The sequence below is a fragment of the Spea bombifrons genome, chromosome 3, assembly GCF_027358695.1.
Source record: "Spea bombifrons isolate aSpeBom1 chromosome 3, aSpeBom1.2.pri, whole genome shotgun sequence".
In the NCBI taxonomy this organism is placed as follows: domain Eukaryota; kingdom Metazoa; phylum Chordata; class Amphibia; order Anura; family Pelobatidae; genus Spea; species Spea bombifrons.
Genome location: NC_071089.1, coordinates 67,079,278 through 67,101,564, shown reverse-complemented (window position 1 = coordinate 67,101,564; position 22,287 = coordinate 67,079,278). Strand labels below are relative to the sequence as shown.

At 36.9% G+C, this 22,287-nt stretch overlaps 1 protein-coding gene across 1 annotated transcript in view; it reads left to right on the top strand.

Annotated features, from left to right (window-relative positions):
- The window catches only part of BACH2 (BTB domain and CNC homolog 2), a 128,882-nt gene that overhangs the window by 38,076 nt on the left and 68,519 nt on the right, over positions 1–22,287 (top strand). The window contains exon 3 of the mRNA XM_053461053.1: positions 1,487–1,643. The gene's annotated coding sequence lies outside the window, so the exon portion shown is untranslated. The remainder of the gene's footprint in view (positions 1–1,486; positions 1,644–22,287) is intronic.

Genomic DNA, 22,287 nt, shown 5'->3' with positions numbered 1-22,287 from the left:
TGTTTAGTGTTCTTCACATTGTTCCTGTGTATTCTAGCTTTAATCAGCAGAACACAAAACAGATTCTATTATTCCCGGTAAGATGAAAAAAATTAGTTTTCTTCCTTTTTTCCCATTCCTTTCCTAAACAGCGGCAGAATGAAGATGCTTTATTTCTAATTACACCCAAAGAATAAACAAAAAACAATGTTTCAGATTGCTTAAGAACTCTACAAACGTGTTGTTCATTGGATTTCAATTTAATTTTACTGTGCTTTTGCTCCGAGCCCTTCTGTTAAGTGTATGAAATGAAAGGAGAGGCTGATGCCTTTGATAAAACAGTAGTTAATTTATCTCGCTTAATGAGATAATATTGTTACCTGTCACAAAGTGTTGCAGATCAATACCAGTAACAAGTTGCTGCTTTGTTCAAGGACATTTTTGTGAACACTTTGAACATGACCACATTTCAAGTACTGTCTGTTCACCGGACACCAGGTGGTGTCCATGCCTATTGTGGTAATTATTTTGGATGCAAGAATGTATTGTGTGTCCTTCTGACCTCTTTTATCCCAATCCAGTCATGAATGTCAATTAAAAACCTACTGTTATCAACAGTCCATATTTTCACACCTATCAATCACACCTATATTGCCTTTTCTCTGGAGAACCATTCATTGGTGTTAGTAGCTGCTCTCCCTTTCTTTTTAAACCTTTTTTTTTGTGTTTTTCAAGCTTCTCGACTGGTGTAAATTTATACCAAATTTCCTATTAACTGTACTATAGCTGCCAGCAGTGCTGACTTTACCATTATAGTCCCAACAACACCAAGTGGCCCCTTTATTAGGAACACCTGCTTCTTAGCACAGCCCAGCAAAAGCATGTAGCTGCAACTTAATATATAACACATGCCAGCAAGGTCAGGAGGTTTAGTTGTTATTCTATGGGGAGGGTGCAGGTTCTGACTTTGAGCATGGTGTAGTTGTTGCCCAGTGTGACTAAGAACTGCGGCCTTTCTAGTTTACAGAGATGGTATAATAAAACAAGCAGTTAGTGTTTGTTGGGTGAAAACACCTTGTTAATCAGAAATGTCACGGGAGAATGGTTAGACTTGTTGAGGCTGACAGAAAGGGCAAAAATACTAAATTATCTTTTTTATATAACAGTGGTGTGCAAAAAGGCACCTCTGAATACAAGTAGCTGGGGTACAGCACTTGATGTACCTAATAATTTGACCTCTGAGTTAATATCCTGGCTGGTGACTCCCCTGGTAAATGTTTAGTATATTTGAACCACTGTGTGGCAATGCATTTGCTTATTCTAGATTAACTTTAAAAAGTTCACTTGGGAGATATGTAACATTATTTTTTCAATTAAAGCATTATAATTATCATAAACTTATAAATGCTTGTATATGCATATTTGCTAAATGTATTTATGTAGATTGAAACTTAATGATATTTTCAATAATCAGATAGTAACTGTTTTTTTCCCATTTGTGCTTCAGGACTTTCCCTTGGGATGTTGACACTCTGAAGTCTTCTCCTCTGCTCATAGCAACTGACGGCGTCCCCTCTCCTTGCTCTCTGGGTTGCTCTTCTGTGATGACACGTTTACATGAAGCTTGGTTTCTCATATCGGATAACATACAGAATTGGAGTGTGGTAAGGCTCGATATATGAAATTTGTGATTTACACAAAATAATCAAAATGGGATATGGAAAATTATAATTATGTAAAAAAAATCTCTATGTTTTGGTTGTTTTTACTAATTTGAGATGATGACATCACACCAACCTACCATCAGTGGAAATGTAAGATAAGGTGTTTCTCTATACTTATTATAGATATGCCTTATTAATACCACTCGTACTACTGAGACCACACGTCTCATTTTAACCTTTGTTTTCTGTGTTACTGAACTTATTGTTCTTAAACATTCAGGAACATTCTGGGTTACCGTGTGCATTCTAAATTATTACACATTTTTTCCATCTGAGATGCTGAGAACTTCTAAGGTTCTGTTCTTTATGCTCATTGTTTAGTGTTTTATCTATAAATAACGCCAGGTCTCATTCATTCTATGCGCAGACACTACCTTCCTGCAGAACACAACCCCAAAGGCTGAAATGTTTCCATTGTTAAACAAATTCAATTAGATATAGCAGTTTAGCAGTATGGAGCCAGTATTAAAGTTTTCAAATAACAAAAGTGAAAAAACATGCCTTATTTTCATTAGTATCAAACCATTAGTCTTGGCAACTGTAGATATTAAACAGGGCAAAGCCTACATGGTTCTTGCCTACAAAAAACCCAAGACATGAATGGATAATAAACTACCTAGTAAGTTCTTTATTATGCATTTGTACTTCTAGGGGGAAAAGCTTTACGCCCTCCACCTTCACTGTGATTCCAGCCAGTTTGGGATGTTTAAAACACCCAATCACTGGGCAAGAAAGTACTTTGTCCAAATGCATCTCCTGCACGGGACAGGAGCTAGACGGACACTCAATTCCTAGATTGCACTCAGCTTCCAATTGCAGTAAAGTGTTTATGAACGTACTTTCAATGTTACCCCTGGTTAAAAAGGAGCAAAGCCAAGTGTTTATAGGTTGTAGTGGTGTATCATCATCATGTGTAATTTAAATAATGAATGTGTTAAGTGTTCTGTGACTTAATAGACTACTGGCTTCACTGGTCTGGTGGGGTCACTAGATGCAGCAAACTACTCTGGGGATAGGGCAACTATGATTGAAGTATACCTTTAACTGGGACCCCATATACGAGAATGGGTCCTAGTATGGCACCTTCACTATTTCTAATACAGCGTTACTTAGACCTGGCAAAACAAAACCTGGTAGTAGCTGTGCCCATTTATATGGTGAAGTAAGTTACCAATTGTGTGTCTCTGAAAGGGTAAAAAGTTTGTGTTTCTTTATAGTATGGAATTTCTAAATGATCACATTATAATTATTTAAATGGATTGGCTTCCTTGTGTTCGTATAATAAAATAAGGCTTACAGCATATGGTATTTATTTTGTCATTCATTGTTTTCATTTGATCCAGTGCCTGAAATTCCATATTTAATTTAGTTCTAATTAAGTGCAGATCCATTGTTTACAATGAAAGCATGTATAAAATTTCCCATACTAAATTTTACAAGCCTTGAGATTTTGGAAGTATGCTATATGTATGGTTTATATCTGAGCTGTAGTATAGTTCAAGTATAGTTGTGCTACTTTATTTCAAAGCCTTATTTAAATAACCCATTGTAATATTAATTACATTCAGTTATCTGCCTTGGACTAATATGTCGCTTTACTGTATCCTGTGCTTACAGACCTGTATACTTAATAAATTTGTATAGATTACAAATGTAATCAATCTGTCTGCAGGCAGGGTACAAAATAGGTGTTTACAGCATCTGTTGTGCAGATCTTAAGGTGTTCACAGGGCTTCTTGGTGCCTAAGTGGATGCTTTGATGCTGGCACCATTTAGATCCAAAACAGTGTGGAGAAGGGCCCAACATTCTGCTCCAGACAGCCGGAACAGTGATTTCTCTTCCACATTAAGTCATTCTTCCTCATTCGCTGAAGCTGATTCTGGCAACCTTAAAAGGGAAGAGCGGTCAATGAAAAGAAAATAAGATTTTATGGTATTGACCCATGTGACGGCGTTATGAGTCAAAATAATAAAACTCAATTATTAATCCAAACAATGTCAGAATTTCACTGATTAAAAACCAAAATCATGAATTACGAATACTTTTAATAAATGTGTTTAATGATTATAAAAAGGTGACTCACTCTTATAACAAAACTAGTGTTGATGATGAATAGTTTTAGGAATAAAATATTTGATTTTCACTCTATACAACGTGTGTAGTCCTGGACTGGTCCGTCCATCTTACTTTTATCACCTCTTGTGCGGCGGATCTTATCTTGTAGTGGATTAGTCCATTGTCCATTCAACGCTAGCTGATACATGCTCCTGCAGGCAGCAAAGGTGTAAGAGTGCGTGGTTGTGTATACCCAGCAGGCAGCCACATGTATTTCATTTTCTCAGCCCCTGGCCTTAAAGTGCCAGAGCCAGTTTTAATCTCTAGTCTGCCCCCGTGTACTATAATTGGCCATATTTAAGTATTTCTATGTCTTTCTGTACATTACAAGTTAGAGCAGATATGAAAGGACCTCTATTGTGATAATACTCGCTAGAGAAGATTTGAAAAGTTGTCATTATATCAACCAACTATGATAACTTTGCACCAGCATCACTTGTTATACATAACCTTTTTTTTTTTGTACCAGAATTATAGGCCAGTGCATTGATATGTCTCAAAGGCATAGTATTGCGTTGCATGTTACATATGGCATCCTTTAACATTCCCACTTTTGTTTTTGAACCAAAACACACATGATCCTCAGCTGGTCAAAATCACCAAGCACAGTGCTTTGCTATAGTTTAACATAAAATGTTTTATAAGAAAATAAGCAAAGTTGTTGAATAATTGGGTAATTGCACATGGAAAAAGAAAATTAATTTCATGCACATCGCTGTGGTAGTAAAGCCCAATTACCAGTTCTGTTGTAATTAGGCATTCAGAAACCAGATAGGTATTTATGTTGTAACTGTCCGTGAAGCTTAAAAAACTGCTGACGCAGTCACAGCAATGAAATACTATAATTAATCTGAGCCCACTGAGCTATTACCTCATATGTTGCTTATGCTAACAGCGTGCAGCCAAGCTCCATAGATGGCAGAAGAAGAGAGAGAGAAAAAAGCTACTTTTTGTTTACACTTCACACTTGTCAGAAATATTTTTAGTCATCGATTGTCCTTTTTTGTTGCTGGCGCTTGAGTCCTAGCACAGTTTTCAGTCTTTATAGCGGTGTAGTGAAAGTATCCATTTATCTGTCCTAAAAGAGAATGCCTACGCTTCTGAGAAGTGACATTTTGAGATAATGTTTGTTCACTTTTTGTGTTGTGCACATACTTCTACTTGACCTTATAGAATGCATGTACAAAACATACATGCAAAGTTGATGTAGAAAAAGACATGGACAAAAGCTTTTTGCATTTTTTTTTAAATGTCCAGTTCCACAGGAATTTCTTATGAAAACATCAATATTTTGTTGCCAAATCTCAAACACAAACAGATATTGTTCAAAATGTGAAAAAAATAACCTTCAAATAGTTTTTATATTTGTTGAGTGGAATTTGTTGTTGCTTTGTGTGTAGACAGATATTTGACCTTTTGGGCCTTGGGACCACAGGGATGGCTTTTGATGATAATTGTTTGCTAATATGTTGAAATGCTACTTGTCCCAATCAAACACTTTTCTATCCATTACAAGCTTAATAAGTATGTAGCAAGTATATTACCAGTAGACTCAGCAAAAGCCATATTTGCAATAATACCTTTGAAAGGTCAAATCCACTTCACATTGTTTTAGCTTAATCATTTACTACTAACCTATGTTGTCAGATTTATCAGAACCTACACATCAGGTCTTAACAAATTGTGTGAATGAATGAGCCAGCCACAAAACAGGAGTTTCCCAACTATTACTGCGTTATGCTACCCTGTTGTGCATATGCCACCTGGCTTCACACAGAAAGGAAAAGATATATGCCTAAAAAGATGCCGAAATAGGCTACAGACAGCTTCTGGACACACAAACTAGAGCCACTAAATGTGCCATGACGTGTTTCTTAGTTGCCATGGCTACCTGGTGTCTAAGGTTTGTCAATCCCTGCTAGACACTACACATGGAACCCATTTGGGCAAACTATCCAAATGCAATTACACTATTATATACTTATTTGTTGCACTCAAAGAGTGCTGATATTTTATGGACATATTACATGCTTCTTTTTTGACATATACCACATAGACACAGATAGAAAATGAAATACTTCCTTTTTTGCTACATATACATCTTACAGAGGGTAAACATATTGCCAGAAGCTTCCTGTGGTTGCCAGCGTAGCAGAAGTACAGTTCGTGAGTATATGATACATATATAAAGTTCTATGATCTGTAGATTACAGAGATGATAACAGACAGAAACTTGCAAATGCTCATCTGAGGTATGTTACTCAAAGAGCACATGCTAGAAGCTAAACATTACTGTGCTTTAGGAATACTAAATCACTTGTGATTGTCTTAAAAGGGTACTATCACATTTGGGATTATGGATGACCACAATTCTTTCACCTACATACAACATATACGTTTCTTTTTAAGACGATTGGCATATATTCTGTAAACTGCCAACTTGACCCAAAACTGTATTTATTCAATAAAAGCAAAACAGTCTTTATCCTTTTGAAGCTAAGTTGTACTGTCCCTCATTCCGATATATTTTACTTAATGTTATAACACAATCTGTAATTACCAAACAGGAGATTAGATTTCTTACTGTATAAATGTAATTTTTTTCATAATATTTAAGTGTTTAAGTGAACCTTTTCTCATAGAGAGCTCTGTGATGCCAAGTACAACACAAATTATGTCGGTATTCCTTATGATTCACCTACATTTTAGCTGTGCTCTGACATATTTCAGAAGAGATTGATTTTAACCTTATGTGTTTTCACTGGGGATATCTATAGTTTCTGAAATATCTAGTTCAACCAAATTTCAAGACTACCACCCATTTGGAGAATATATTTATTGCGTAGGGATACGGTTGTACATAGCTGAGTATTCCCCTAGTTTGTAATCTAATAGACACGGCAGACGACTCATAGAGCTCATTCTCCTGCACCTACTGTTTCTTTATATGTCCCCAATCAGCCAAGGTTTCTTCTAACCAGCCCATTGTTATTTTCTATGCCCTCAATCAGCTCAGGTCTTCTTTAAACAGCCCTTCACTTACAAGCATTTATCTCCTTAAGGCAGTTCCCTTCTGCCTTCTTCTAACAGTCATCTGTTTTTTTGCTTCTGATCTCTGCTGCAGAATGGCATTTCATTTTATTTGTATTTACACAAACAACATTATCAACATTAAAAATCCTTTTTTTGTAAAATTTTGTACTTTAAACTGATATTTTGATAATTTTTATACACTTATCATGGAAAATGGATAATACATTTGAATACTATAGTATACGATAATATTGCCATTCTGTGTTTTAACTAATCTTAAAACATTATATGCCCGTATAGATAAAGGATTCCACCAGAGTGCTTAGGATTCTAATTCTCAGACTGCAGTGATGTTGACAGAAAGAGCTTGATTGTTAACAGCAAAAGATAAAAGACCTCAAACCTGTGGGCAAATTTTGGACGGAGATAGATAGATATACACTATATGGACATTTAGGACACCTCACCATTACACCAACAGGGACGCTGATGAAACTGCATTCTAATTACAAAGACATTAATATGTAGTTGTCACTGCCCTCCTCTTTTTGCAGCTTTCACTCTTCTGGGAAGGCTTTCCACAAGATTTTGAAGTGTTTCTGTGTGATTTTTCATCCAGTAGGGCATTTGTGAGGTCAGAAACAGATGTTTGAAGAGAAGGCCTCGCTTGCAATCTCCATTACAGTTCATCTCAAAGGTGTCTGAGGAGGTTGAGGTCAGGGCTCTGTGCGGGCCAGTCAAGTTCTTCCACACCAAACTCACCCAACCATGTCTTTATGGACTTTGCTTTGTACACCCAGGCACAGTCATGCTGCAATAGAAATGGCATTGTACTTGGTGATGTGAGGCTTGCATGCAGCTGCTCGGCCATGGAAACTCATTCCATGAAGCTCCTGCTGCACTGTTTTTGTGCTGATATTAATGCCAGTGGAAGTGTGGAACTCCTCAGCTATAGAGTGCTGTTGACTTATATGCTTATACGTGCATTTTTACTAATATGACACCTTATAAGAAATTTTGCAATTTAAGCGCACTCTATTATGTTAAGAAAATAAACGTTGGCTGATTTGTCATTCGGAACTTTCCTCTGTATGTTTAATCATGCGAAAACAACACAGAAACATATATGAAGACTTTTTAGTTTCTATGGCAACAGCCATAGTGTCTTTCTGTCACATGACAATAAAGCTTCCCAAGCAAAATTCATAAATGCGACAACGTTTGACATTTAACAATACTAAGAATTATGTTTCTGCTACTGCTACATTTAGTTACAAAAGTGTTACATTCAACGAGTAGGTTGAGCATCCTCTTTAAATGAAGCACATTGATTAAGATCAAACCCACTCGATAGAATGACTTCAAAGCACTGCCGCAGTTGCCTAGCAACAAGCCTGCTCCTACATACTACTGATGCTATTAAGACATATAAAAGTGCAACCCAGAAACCATAGTTTACATACAGTACTATTGCTGCAAGATAATTGTCTATAGCAGGAGTATACAATTTATCTGCAAAATAACACTATATATCAGTTTTGCCTAAAGTCTTTGGGTCCAAATCATGCACCAGCGTGTGTTGAACTGGGAGTATGCCACATATTCCATCACTTGGCTGTTCCAGAGGGCGTAGGTGTAATAAATAAAGAAGCAAATCAGCAGCCAATCCTTTTTATTTTTAATGGACAATTGAAGCCATGTAACACCTGCTGGAGTCTTACTTATCTCCTATCTTCTCTTCACATAATTTATGAAATCTGCATGGGAAAACCTGCTTTGTATTTCTTGTATGAACGTGAACCTTGCACAGCTGGCATCCTCTAGCATGAGTCATTGTTCTATAGAAATGATGGCAAATTAGTCCAAATATCTGTGATTATTTTGTGCCATTTTTCTGTGACCCTTTAAGGTGTCATGACAAGTTGTGAGTTTTCAATATACCGTATTTGCTCGATGTCTCTGACACTTACATTTCATACATCTATTCTCCTTAGAATTGCAACTATGCCTTGAGATTAGGTTTTGTGCCCAATGTGAGTTAAAAGCTTTAAATTTGGGAGCAGATAGTACACAGTTTGTGACATAAAAATTTAGGGAACACAACAAAATTACTATAGAGAACAACCATGGTCTCTTCTTTTTTTATTAGGTCCACAAACCATTTTTGATCCAGATGTGGCAAGCCTCTTATAGTATCATGTGCCGTGTTTAGTAATCTTTGTTTTCACTGCCATAGAGCTGATCCTGCTGATCACATTCCTCCTGTGCCCTTCTTTAGTAGAGACAGGACACTTCTGGGACCTAAGCTTCTCAGGTCCTCCTTCTCCTGATGTTACTGTTTTCTAGGAGCTCACAATACATGGTGTGTATGATCATATCACAACCTACAGCCTTAAAAGATACAATATTGTTTAGGGCAGGAAGTGGATTTTGGAAATGCTTGCTTAGACTGTCCATTGCCAAAAACTTCTCAAAGGGGAAGTGGCCCTTTTTTGACTGTTTGAAATATTGGAAGGGATGAAATCATAATTCTGCTTCAGTTGATCTGCACACTGCTGGTTTTTATATCCTTTAAAAGGGCTAATGGGAGTTTATAACCCTGGTCCAGGGGCATCGTAGGGCAATTGTGCTGACTCCTTTGCTGTTTGCAACCATGTAAACGCTAAAACCATTCTTTTTTGGGCATTTGAGTCATACTTACCATTAAGAAACGCTGAATCTTTTAATATCCCCTTAAGGACAATGGGCGGCCCCTAAACCCATTGAAAACAATGCATTTTGAGCCCGTACATGTGTGGGCTTTGTCATTAAGGGGATATTCTTTACATGTTTTGTGGACATATCAACGCCAGCTACCATTGTAATGAAAATAATTTAGATACATACTTCATAGAATTTTCATACTTCCACATCAAAATTGCTAGGAGCCCACAAAAGGCGGGTTTTATAGAGAAAATGAAATGCAAGGTGACATGCATATGCAAGAATGGGCCTACCAAGCACACATCTGTTTAGAATGTTTATGAACCGTAAGGAAATTGCTTGAACATCTTCTGGTGATGGGGTTAACGGTATACTGTGCACGTGTTAGCAGAAAATGCGTTTTCAGTTGTCAAGTAATTTTGTTTAGCTTCGTAATTGGTGGTGAACTATCCATGTCCACTGGATGGTGTAATGAGTAAATTTAGAGCAATTAGTATGTTAGTTGATAAGTATGCGAGGATGACTGCAGGCAGTTGTGCCTCTGTTGTGGTGCTAATTGGATACTGTAGACCAGAGCGTAGCTGAAGCTTTGTGCATATGAACATAGAGGTGAAAATAATGGGCATCTCATCCTCTGTACTATAATAAGGCAGCAGATCGCCGCAGGCAATCATGTTATGAATATTTTTTCTTTCTTTCTTTCTTTTTCCACCCTTCCAACAGCAATATAATGATGTGGAGTTCTTGTTTGTTCCTGTATTCTTTTTTAAACATTTTATTTATTTATTTTGTGCAAAGCAGAACTATTCACAGATACATTCTATTTTTTGCCAGCCTGTGGTAATGATTGCATACTGATACTGTGAATTTAAAGGGACAGCAAAGCCAATCTTCCTTTTTTTTGAGCACATGAGCAGAGACCATACGTTCAAGTTGTAGTGATGATGTCACTTATATAAGCCACTTATGGCAGGATGCTGGTAAGGTTTAAACTTGCTCAAGTCGGTATTGCAATCTGTTTCATGAAATTGCGATAGTAACCGAATAGGCAAAGCTTCAACCAGTTCAAAAGTTAATCTTTTCTGTAAGGTCCTATCTCAGGCAACTTATGTAATGACATTTACTAGTTAAAACAAGCACTATACAATATATTTAATACATATATGAATACATTTTACTGAATTGCATAAATCTAAGTAATGATGTTCACAAATTAAAATAATTAGAAACATATATTGTTTTGTATAAAGCAAGCAGTTATATTAATTTTCTCTTAGGATCTGCATGATTATTTCTTCCTATTCAGTTAAATCTACCCTGTTGCTATATTGCTGATTGCTGTTGATTGTCCTTTTAAGATTTGGGAATACAATGACCATTCCTTACCCAAATGACTTGTTTGCTTCTGATTCAAGCAGCTTTAGAAGGAATCGGGAGTAAAACAAGAGACTTAAGGGCAAGAAGGCAATTAGTTATACAGGTTTTGCCATCAACTGGCACTAAGCACAGCTTTGTGAAAGTAAAATACTTTTAGAGGAAATATTTCCAAAGCGACCTTCTTGAAAATCAGAAGACACAAACTGCAGGTAATTTCAAATAAATAATACTAAAAACTGTTTAGATGACAGATCTATTTAAAACAACTCTGGCCTGGGTTTACCTTATTTTAATGTTCCTCTTTAGGAAGGTGTTGCAAAGTACACATTGTTTCAGCGAATACCGTAATTATCATATTTTTCTTTGGCTGTCAGCAGGAAGAGATAGAAATCTCAATCATGTTGCACATTACATGAATTCGCCCTCCTACGGATTAATGGGGATTTTTTTCCCTCTGGAGACGATTCTGTTGCTAAATGGATAGAGTGTTTGTGTAGCTGTTGCACAACTCTGGAACTTGATAGATGATGTCTGCCTAAAGGCCCTTTGTTTTGATACGGCAAAGGAAAGTAGGGCAGTGAGTGACCCTGCCGTAGTATGAGACAGCAGTTTACAGGGTTGCATACTCACAACACAGCAGCGGTAAGGCTAACAGCATCCAGGAAATCTGTTGCCTTCTGTGCACATCCTGTTCTGTTTTTTTCTTTCTTTTTTTATATTTCATAGATAGTTGCTATGTTACTGTGTAAGCAAACTGCTAGCCATTTAAAGAGCAGTGTGAACGCTGCGGTTTTGTTATCAAAATGTCTGCATATGACAAAAGCCAACCGGTTTCCTTGAAAAAGGTCATTCGATAAGAGTAAAACAGATTTGTGGAAAGTGCCTGGCACTATTTTTTAAAATCAATGACATTTGTAGTTCATTTTTTATTATTATTACTGAAAACCTAAGTCACAGTATAAGTTTCAATAACAAGTGGCTTTCCAGTAAATATCTAAGAAATGGTGACATTATAGGTTTAGGAAAAGAAAAAGAACAACCCTTTTATATGAGGTTAAATTTAAGTTTGAAGTTTATGACTAAAGGGTATTCCAGTTTATGCAGCTCATCAAAAACACAGGGACTGTTTTAAAAACTCTAGCATGACAAATATTGTCTATTTAGTGGTAAATTGTATGCTTAATATTAACACTCCAGAGCAATTAACCAGGTACATAGTCACTGAATCTTATGAATTAGCTGTTACAAAATACTGCCATGGCTTTATTTGAACATCTCAGTGGGCCCAGTATAACCAACACCACCATGACCCTTTCATTGTCCTTTTTTTCCCTCCATTTTTGGAAATCCCTGTTGGGTGATTACATAATACTTACTTTTCCAAGCTTTTAATTCAAATTCTTAGCTCGGAGAACACTACCACATTATAAAGTTTACAGCTAAGTAGCACTGAAATGGATTTTTACCGTTTATGTTTTATAAACAAGCCATATTTTTTCCTAAAGCCAAATGATCTCAGTGTAGTTAGATGCCATGCAGTGAAAATGATGAATAATGCTATCCACCCAGTAAGTGAGGAAGAGAAAGGTAGGAGAGGAGGGGAAGCATCAAGATTTGTCTCTAAAGTCCTTGTATGATGTGTCTCTCTCTTACATCTCTGGACAGCGGTCAAAAACCAGGAAGGTGAGAATGGTAAATGCTGATCTTCAATGCCATTTGCTAGAGCTATGTAATTTGGTGTACTTGCATAAGGCTCCGAGCCAACCCTGTGAAGTATGTAAGCCCTGCTTGAATCTCAGCAGTATATTTAGCAAACAGTTTTATCTACCCTGCCTTAGGCAGAGAAAAAATAATTGAAGGAAGGTTTTGTGCAGTGAAAGAGGAATCAAGAGACAGAATGAATGCATCTAGCCAGGACAGGAGAAGCTAGCCTTTACACATGTCACAGACATACTACAACTCATTCCTTTGACAATTGCAATGTGTCCTAACCATAGTATTCAGTTATTGTCTCTGGACATATTCAGTCTAACATATATTGATATATCTCTATAATAAGACAGACTTGGGTAACTAAGAGAGTAACGCAGTATGTCATTGCGCTGTTTGAAAACAGAACAGCTCCGTATCTGTTTTAACTGCTTTTTAAAGCTAAGTTTATGACAAAACATCCACTTTAAAGTAAAATACACTGTTGACTATAGTTGATAACCCTTAATAATTTTTCCCTTATGTCCTTAAGTCAATTTCACGGGCGTTATACCACGATTAACCATTTGATTGTAAGTATATACCATGCGTTGTTGTGAATGTCAGGTAATCTAAATCAGGAGTCCACAACCTTGGATCTAGGAGCCAACTGAATAATTAAAGAGTCAGCTTTTTCCCTCCCCAATCATGTTTTTATTTTCATATACTTTATTACCCTCTCATCTGTACTTAAATGTTTATATTTATTGGGGCAATGCAACATAAAACACACCTTTCTTATGTCCTGCACCACTTTGTACAGTACTGCAGTTAACCTTCATGACAAGGGATATTTTACACCATAAAGACTCAAGCTTGTATGTTTAACCTTTATTGTTACACTTACACACTCTAACACCATACAATAACAGACACACGTTAACATATAATGCTCACAAACCCTAACATCTTACAGTAAAACACACACACTAAAATTCTATGCTCATGTACACACATGCTAATACACAAACCATATGCTGACAAAATGCCATATTAGAACATGCAAAACACCACACTCTAATACACATGCACATACCACACGCACAGCACTATATAAAAATACAAACTCTTACACTATACACACCGAATCTGGGACTAAAACAGAGTAGAGACACTGACTATGACACTCTTCATTTACACATATAGACACTGACTCTGACGGTACAGTGTACACGCACACACTCGTGGAAATACTCCCTCTCTCACCTTGTAGCGACTTGCCATGGTCCTGCCTATCTTCTGCCTTTGTGAATCTGTCACCCTATGCTTTCACTGAGCCCCCCACAGGAAAGCATAGGGGGCTGGATTAATGATGGCAGCCCTTGACAGTTTTTACAAAACCTGTGGTCGCCGATACAGTTGTTTACAGTAGCATGGATGCCATGTCGATTAGGCACCCTCAGAGATTTAGCTTTCATTTTCAAACTAAGGCAATTTCCAGTACGTTTAGGTTTTACAATGAACATAAACAAAAGAGAGGATCAGACTCTAAGTAAGGTTGGAATATATTTATCCCAACCCACACTTAGTCATAGACAATGGTCAGTTTTTCTAGAGCTACAGTCGAAAAGGCGGTCAAGGTGAAAATTCTCCATACTCTCACCCAGTGTTGCTTGGTACCCTCATGTAAAACAGTTTATACCCTAAATGTTGTTTACAAAGAAATTTTGATATGTAAAAATTATCATCCCATCCATCATAACTACGTTGTGGTTGGATAAAGTGAAAACTTTATGTGTAAGTTGTTTTTGGGAACAAAAAGCATGCTCATGACTTTATCTGTGGGTGCCATAAGCCACACGGTTCATTACCAAGAGTGAGTTCACGTGCTACGACCCGATCAGCCATGCCAGCCATTGCCTTTTAACCACACAACATTAATAGAATTGGCTATCAATAAGTACTTTATAGATCCCATCTTGCTATTGCTATTCAATTTCTGTATACAAATAGGATCTATATATGGTTGTGGGTAGGGGACTCCAGAAACACTCTTTGCAGTGCTGTTATCTCATTTTTAAGTGGAACATTAATCCTTGGCATGAAGCGTTTTATCTCCTGACCCCAAGACTTCCTGTGCGAAGGTAGGAGGTATAATTATACCTTATGTTGTCTGCACAGATTTGCCAGCAAGCTACAGTTTTGCAAGCTATTTTAAAAAAAGAAAAATCCCATTAGCATAGTATGTCAACATATCTGAAGCAAATGATGTGTCTTTCAGCATTAAACATCTTGCACATTAAGTCATGTCTGTCAGTACGGATAGCATTTAGTAATTTACATAATCCATCTGTGTAAATTGTGCCTCTTTCACCAATTCATTCCAGGCCTTTCCTGTAAATATTGCTAGGGTTGTATAAACATAAAGCACAACACCGGCTCATGTACCAATACGCAAGTGAAATGGACCAGTTATCTGGTGAGGACAGCACTTCTTGCTGAGACAATATCTAGCAAATCTCATTCACTCGTTATTACTCATAATAATAATAATGGTTTCATAGACGATGTGAGAAAACCACAGGGGCTTATAAAATGCAGATATCTGGTGCTCTGCATCTTATTTTTTTAGACCCGTTCAACACCTTTGAAATTCTTGAACAAATACGGCTTTGTTTAAAGTGGGGTTTTACATAAAATATATGCTCATTATGGATGAAATCGAATATGTTCACCCAGATCTGTATCTTAAAATATTTTTTCTAACGCAATTTACCTTTTTTCTATTTTTTTGGAATACCAAAATAATATAAGCTCTAGAATTAGAGAAAAGTACAACATTGTTGTGTTAGATTACATTCAGTTCCAACCATCATAATCACGTAACATTTTGAGAAGTCATGGGCTAGTTGGGGAGATTCTCTGATCTGTGATCAGCCCACAGATCTGGAAAATTAATGAAAAATCAAGACCTCCATTGCTGCTCCCACATGGCTGCCTTGCGACGCTCTGAAGCTGAAAGATGTAAGGAGGTCCTCCCGGGAAGGTTGCCCTTTCTTAATAAATAGTGAAGTGGAAGTTGAAACCAAACTCTCCTAACAACTCTAGTACTCTAGTGGTCTTTAGTACGGTTTTTGTAAACTTTCTGTACTCACACAGTTAAAGATGACGTGGGAACGGTTTTATTGAAACACTGATGAATGTTAGCACTAGCAAACAGTTGCCTAGGTGGTACACAAGGCGCCAAATGCAAAACTGGTATTGTTTGATTGCCGGCTTCTGTCTGGCATTTTCATTAGCAGATAGACAAATCAATACACATTTAAAATAGTGTAAAGCAAGGGTGAGCTTGCAAAGTAACAGTGAGCGGATGAAGTAGATTGGACTACATTTACAATGTCATTGCCAGTACATCTTGAGATTGTCTCCTGGACTTTTGCCAGGAGTGAGAGTATCCGTATACTGCTTTGCTTAATTATTAGGAGTTTTTTTTTTATTGCACACTAATTGAGTATGGATGATCTCATTGCAGTCAGCTTTGCCGGTAATGTTCAGTTTCACTGGTTGACGTAAAGGATATATAGCGATCATTAAGGTGTAGCCTTGATGTCTTGGTAGAAGTTTTTTATGTCTGATTTAAAAGAGTAATCACTTGTGTATTTCAGAAACTGTGAGGATCTCAAGGAAGGAGCGAATTGATGATGAATTTTTCATGACCTTCTGTAGTCCTCCAAATAGTTATACATTTATGCAGAAGTGTCTTCTCCTTACTTATGCCACAAATACATTTGCCGCGTAGATATTTAACCTGTTCAGTAACAGGGGTATTCAAATGAATACAATGGAATCAGTAAAAATATAAAGAGAGGAATGGACCTTATAAAAAGCACAGGTTTAAGTCGCCGTGACCTATTACTATTATGGCCAAAGTATAACACCCCACCCTCAAATAGAGGGCAAGTAATTGAAATTTATTTGAAGCAGCTGAGTCAAGGATCTGAATGGTACAGTTAATGGAAATATTTTATCTCAATCTCTTTTAATGCTTTTAAATCAGAAGAAACAAGACATGATATTTGTTGCTGTTGTTTCTAGCTTATTCTGTTTCCTTGGTTATTTAAATGTCAGACATTGGTAGCTTAGTTTATTCAATCCAACTAAGTGTCTTGTCAAGAATATTCTGCAGGTATCTAGACTGTTTCAATTAATGAGTATTTTTCTTTGTTGGCGGTGCTGTCTTGATTTTTATGTATTTTTTAAAATAGGTCAGCACATCATTATGACACTCCAAAAATACTGGTATTTTTTTTTTTTTACCTTTCTGCTATATATGATGTAGGGATATTGAAAGTTTACCGGTGGCATTCCTGGCTCTGAACTCTGTATCAAGCATTACAGCTGGTGAAAGTAATCGCTGTCAGCAAGAGAAGGCTAGTCTTTGTGCAGTGGGTGTTAACTACTGTGTCTCATAACAAAGACTGAGTCACTCAGGGTTCTAATCTGATACTAAGATGTGTTTGTGTGAAGTCATTCTTTCCAGTGAGCACTTCACTCCCACAGTTTTGCTATCACCTGCGATGGAGTTAAACATTGAAGTCATTTTCTGTTTTTTGGTCGAACGTTAACATGCTCCTTTTTCACAGAGTGTGGATTTGTTTAATGCAGTGGTCTCCACTCTGCTAGGTATCAAAGCTATTCCAGGAGATCTTTAAAGAGTTCTAAATATTTTACCGGTATTTACCTTGTTTTGGGGTCTCCAGAGAATCTTTGATGTTCCAAAAGCGTTCTCATATTTGGGTACCACTTGTTTGTATTGGAAATAGAAACAGTACAATTCAGTGGTACCCCTGCTAGTCTCAATTAGACATTTCACTATTTTAGTTTCTTCTACTGAAAAAAGTGGGTTATAGCTTCAATGGGTTTTTTATTGCATTTAACAGTTTCCATGCAGCTCTTTATATGAACACATAATTAATGGACTATAATGGCATTACTCTGTGCATCACAGTGATGTGGATTTAGAGATAGGAAGGGTAAAATGATGTTTCATAAATAGGTAATACAATCATGAAGAGGGGGGGAATGCTAAAAACGGATTACAAATACTCTCATGCCCACCCTGAGAAATGTAGTACAAGCCTACACATGTACCACGCATGAGGGTTTATTTATAAAAATAAAGTTTTAATAAGTGTTCCACCTTCAGAAACACTCATGATTCCTTGACAAGCATCTTCATTGCACGGATTGCCAAAATTTAAGCTAATTCCATTGTAATCTGTATTTGAGTGTCATCTGCTTTCTTTTCTGAAGGAGAAGATAAATACTTTGGGTGATATTCTGATACATATATGTACCTTTTTTGGGGTTCAGCTATTTTTACTTTCATTACCATATTCATTGGGGAATGGGTGTGCTATACATTTATTCTCATCTGTGCATTTTCAGTGAACAGAATTTTAATTTGTGATATACCACATATGATTGGAAATACCTAGAAAATTCAGCTTTGATTTCTCTGATGCCTTTATGTTTTTTTTAATTGGGAAAAATGAAAAAGAATACAAAAAACAAAATACTGTCTGCGCTTCTCACCCTAATAAAGTTGGCAACAAATATATAATCATAATATAAATGAGAGGTTTTGGTTATATGAATTGGCCAAAGCATAATTAAGCTAACCCGCCACGTCAAGGCACACTCTCAATAGGGTGAGAACCTACTCTCACCTCCTACATAGTGGGCACACAAAGCAGTTTATACTGCTACCAAAACCAGATTAATGTGTTGGGGGAGGTGCAATTAAACCTCCTCCCTATTAACCCCTGGACAGCAAGCTGCAACCAGACTGATGAGGAGCCAACAACCTCAAATATGTGCAAACAGGGGAAAGAAAAAATGTCAGTGCGCTAAGCTAGTCCCGGGCTCAAATAATACAGTAATATAGTATTATTTGAACCCAAGACTAGCTTAGCGCACCAACATTTTTTCTTTCCCCTAAATGAAAAAGAATACTATCATTGTGCTTTTTTATATGAAATGCATTAATGTTATTTTACTATAAATCATTTAGTTTAGTTTCCTTATATTAAAGTGGAAAACATTAATTTAAGTTGCTTATTGATTCAGTTATCTGGGTAAAGAACTGTGGAATTTGATAGCACTATATAAAGCAATAAATAGTACTAATACATTGTTGTATTAATGCGCCCTCTTGCCTACATCTCCAGAATAGGAATTCTATTGAGGCATTAGTAAGTGTTTATAGAGTCTAAATAGACGTACTTGAGATTAAAGTACGAGTATATTCTGTATGTATTTTGTGATCAAAGTGTTTGTGGGGTTATATATGAAATGGCAACTGAGATAATGCAGAGATTAGGCAATAGACAATAAACAATTTGCCGTTCAAATGAGATTTCGACAAAGTGCTGGTCCTGTTAATTTTTTTTTATCAACCAACAAGGGATTTGACTTCAATGGAGTTTTGTTGCCATGGCGACTCAAGTTCTTTACTTGAATACTTTATTTAGGTGTTATGTATTTAGGAGACTTTAGAAGATAAATGAATCAGAATGCATTTTTTTTCCAGCTTCGCTGGAAAATATACTTTTGACTTGTGTGCATAAATAATAATAGCCTGCTTATTCCTATAGGAAGGAAATTCTGCTTAGTATACATTTTTTTTCCTGTACCTAAAAGCAAAGCAAATCATTAGGTATATTTATAGATATGAGAAATGACTCTGTTGTCCAAAAAAACAGTGCATCGTCAATCTCCAAAATTACACATAGCATATTTTAACTTGGCCAAAAAATATAGATAAATCACAGATGCCTGCCCAGAAATATGTGTTTGCCTTTTACATATACACACTGTATACGTGAAATGGTTATAACCCACTTTGTCCTTCTGAGCATGTAGCATGCTTTCAGTTCTTCTTTCTCAGTAAAGATCATTTGTGGTTTATCTCTGCTACCCTGAATAGGAGCTACAAATAGGTGTGGAAATATCTGCCATTATTGGTTTTATTGTAAGCACAGCATTTACAAAATGGAAATAAAATAAAATATGACAGTCTATTTAGAAAACCAATTTAACATTTGCCTTAGTCATGAAGCCTCAATGTGCTCTGATCAGCATGTTTCTAGGGAGATAGTGACGCAGCTTCATGAAATGCTTACGAGGCATGGTTATTGTAGAGCAGACTGCTTGCTTATCACAAAAAGAACCAATCATTTACTGGCCCTGTGTATGTTCTCTGATTTCAAGATATACATAATTGACTGCTGAGTGATCTTTTAGGGAGTAAAATGACTTAATAACTGAAGTAGTCTATGGCACTCTGCACTTCTATATCAGAACCTTATTCAGAGGACTTTATAATGAGTCACTGTAGTAGTTATGGTGTGGTCACAGTCCATTTTGGTGAATAAGTAAACTAAAGTAAAACCATGTGTACAAATCACTGCAATTCCATTCTTAACTTGATGGAGAACTGTGTTCCATCATTGCACAACAGTTGCTGTTAAAAGCACTTGAAAAAAGTGACTGGGATCAGAAGTGGACTTGTGAGGATAACTGGCCCCAGCAGTTGAAGGCCAGCAACTACGGCAACATATTAGTTCTGCCATCCAGGGACACACTATGAACAGGGGCGTACTGTCTGTGGGCCAGCAAAGCACCACTGGGGCGGTGCAGTAGCGGTAAGCTGCGGGCCCGTGTTAGGTGGCCGTCACGGCACCCCCCTAATGAGTGGCACCCGGGGTGGCCCGCCCCGATTTAGGTACACTACTGACTATCAACTATGAAGCTGATGAGATTACACACACACAGACGTGTGTGTGTGTATATATATATATATATATATATATATAATCTCACACACATAAAATACATTTTATATTATATATGTACTGTATATATATCTCACATACAAACATATAATATAATATATTAATTATTAGGAAGCCTTGGGAACCATGTTGATTTCAGATTTAATAATATGCCTATAATATACATTCAATCATTACAGACATGAGCAGATTAGAGTATTAACTCCTCTATTACCAGACATGAGCAGATTCAGACTCTATTAACTACTCTATTACCAACCATTACACACAAACACAGTGACAAACAGAGAAACACAGTCAAACCTGGTGCGGGCTGCAGCTTACACTCAGTTGGTCTGAAGGAGGGACTCTATCAGGAGAGGCTTCTGAAATCACAGGCAACCTGGAGAATTGAGAAGTCTCCCCTGATTGGCTAAGACCTCCTTCACTCAGACTTCTCATTCCAGGACAATGCATTGTCCCAGATTGAGACTGCCCAAGACTTAAAGTCCCATTGCAGGACTGTCCCAGGCAATCCGGGACATGTTGTCACCCTGCCAGCAACGCATAAATAACATGCCTGAGACTCCATGCTGGATACCTGGGTGCCTGGTATTATGCTCTTACACTCATGTATCCACTCAATGGCTATTCGATAAACTGGATTGTCTGCACAAGCATCAATAAAGGTTAGTGGGAGATGCTTATTGACATTTACCAAGTTTGCCCAATGACCAGTCCAAGTCCTGTCGGGACCTGTTACCTGATCGAAAAATGTAAGATGCTATGTATTTTACTAGACATGCATTGCTATGTTTTGTACCATTTATATAGAATGTTTTATTTGTTTATAAACTAAAATAAAAGAGGTGAAATCATGGTAGAATAAATCTGGCTATGTGTAGCAAATGGGAACAAATACAAGGTTGTCCTTGTCAGCCTGAGACACAGATCTCAGCTTTCAGGAGCTGAACATTTAAACTAAATATCTCCAAAACAGTTGCATTGATTGCCAAGCAAAAAGCTTAGTCTATAGGTAGCATAGATACCCTTTAAAGATCTAAAGAACATTTCAGACACTTTAAAACCCTCTGTGTGTACTGAATACATGGCTGTTTGTTAAAGAGTCATCTTTGTGTATCGATGTTTCCCAAACACATATTTGGTTCTTGAAAGTTGAAAGCGACTCTTTGTTTGATGTGGCATGCTCAGGTTTCATAAGGATGTGGCGTGTTTGCTGTTTGGATTATAGTGCTCATTTCTTTCCCTCTTCTGAATGAATACATAAATGTAAGAGATCTTGGGGGTGATGAGTGATATGTCCTTAATCTCTCCTGCGGTTAGTGCCTGTCCAAAAATATAAACTATTGATTCCAACATAGTATGCAAAGTCCTTCACCACTCTTAATGCAGATGTCAAAATGAATTATAAGGTCGCAGGCAAAACAAAAAAAAACTTAAATCAAAATTATTTTAATACATATCTAATTCAAAATAAGTTAATATTCTTGGAAAACTTTATCTAGCACTACTGTGTGTAAGTCTATAAGTGGAAAATCATTTTGGTGGTGGGGTAAGGGATAAAAGTATTGACCCTTTGGAGGGTGTAGAGCCTGCCTATGGTGAGGTGATGGGGTTGCTCAAGTATGTTTAATACAAATTATGGTATGGGCATATCGCATTTGGCTTTTAAAAAAAATATATTTTATTTTAAAGATTGGTGGCTTCGCTTAATAATGCTGGATGTCATCAAAAGACTTTATTTTGTTAACTGTTTGCATCCATTTGCATTTGCTCTGAAATAATCGAGCAAATACGGTAAGTCCATAGT